Raw genomic sequence first — 1,460 nt, 5'->3', positions numbered from 1 at the left:
ACACACTTCTCAGAGGATGAAATTAAAGAAGCGAATAAATATATGAAAAAATGTTCCACATCACTAGCCATTCACGAAATGAAAATTAAAACAACCCTGAGATATCATCTGACCCCAGAAAGAATGGCTATCATAAAGAAATCACCAAACAACAAATGTTGGAGAGGTTGTGGTGAAAAAGGAACCCTTCTCCACTGCTGGTGGGAATGTAGACTGGTACAACCATTATGGAAATCAGTGTGGAGACTCCTTAGAAACTTTGGACTAGAAATCCCCTTTAAACCAGCTATTCCTCTACTGGGAATTTTCCCAGAGGATCTGTAAACATCATATAATAGGGATATATGTGTGCATATGTTTATAGCAGCACAATTTGTGATAGCCAAATCTTGGAAACAACCAAGATGTCCATAACCAGAGGAATGGTTGAAAAAGATGTGATATTTTTATACAATGGACTATTATTCAGCTATTAAGAATGATAAACTCGAAGGCTTTATATTGAAGTGGATGCCACTTGAACATATACTCATAAGTGTAATAAGCCAGACACACATGTGTAAATATCATGTAGTTTCCCTAGTATAAGAACTCAAAAGAAAAAATATAAATAGAAAAGTATAATACAACTAAATGGAAAGCAGGATCATGAGGACTAACTAATCAAGAGAGGGAAAGGAGAAGAGCTAGGAAACATGACAATGTTAAGCCATGCAGTTATATGTAAAAGATGAGCAAGGCAAAGATCCAGAGAATCTCCAGAAGATTTTTGAATCTAGCAGGTAATTGTAAAGATTCTCACCCTGACTACCTATATATACTGATACCTGTGAACCAAGCAACTGCACTGCAGATGTTAAACTGTAATAGTAGTTTCATGCTTGGAGTGCCTGTCATTCTGGTATTCTGAATACGGGCTGCTTGTCTTGACATGCCAGTTGCTTCTATGCTGTCTTTTGGGTAGATGGTTGTTCAAAAAGAAAGGGGTGGTGAATGAAAGCAAGAGACAGAAAAAGGAATATTGTGGGACTGTCCTGCTTCAGGTTGTATAGGGTTAGTTCTTTGGACTTACGTGTAAACGTAAGAAGTATATAATTCTTTATGTCTATTTTTAAAATATATTCTAATTTTTAAATTTTTTAATCATATTCTGTAGGGACTTAAAGTTCAACACATCAATACTTGATGAAACATTCCTGTTCTATGTTATGCCTAATACGTTTGATATTCAGACAGATAGTGAGCTTAAGCTTAACAGCCTAGATTGTATGGTAAAAACAATAAGCTTGTCTTCTGTATGGTTAACAACCTAAGTTTGCAGACCAAATTAGAGAAAAAGGAGGGCTTCCAGGAAAGACAAAGGTCTAGCCTTTGGCCCTAGCCTTCCAAGATCAATTAAGACTAAGGACATATGAGAACTTGTGATGTAATGTAATGTAACTCGGTAGTGTCCCAAATTT

The 1,460-nt window shown here is 36.0% G+C and overlaps 1 protein-coding gene across 1 annotated transcript in view; it reads left to right on the top strand.

Annotated features, from left to right (window-relative positions):
- LOC101565699 overlaps positions 1-1,460 on the top strand; it is a 50,415-nt gene that overhangs the window by 22,806 nt on the left and 26,149 nt on the right. The gene's annotated exons all lie outside the window — the stretch shown is intronic.

Source organism: Octodon degus, unplaced genomic scaffold, assembly GCF_000260255.1.
Source record: "Octodon degus isolate 3935 unplaced genomic scaffold, OctDeg1.0 scaffold00149, whole genome shotgun sequence".
In the NCBI taxonomy this organism is placed as follows: Eukaryota; Metazoa; Chordata; class Mammalia; order Rodentia; family Octodontidae; genus Octodon; species Octodon degus.
This window is presented reverse-complemented; position numbering and strand designations above follow the sequence as displayed.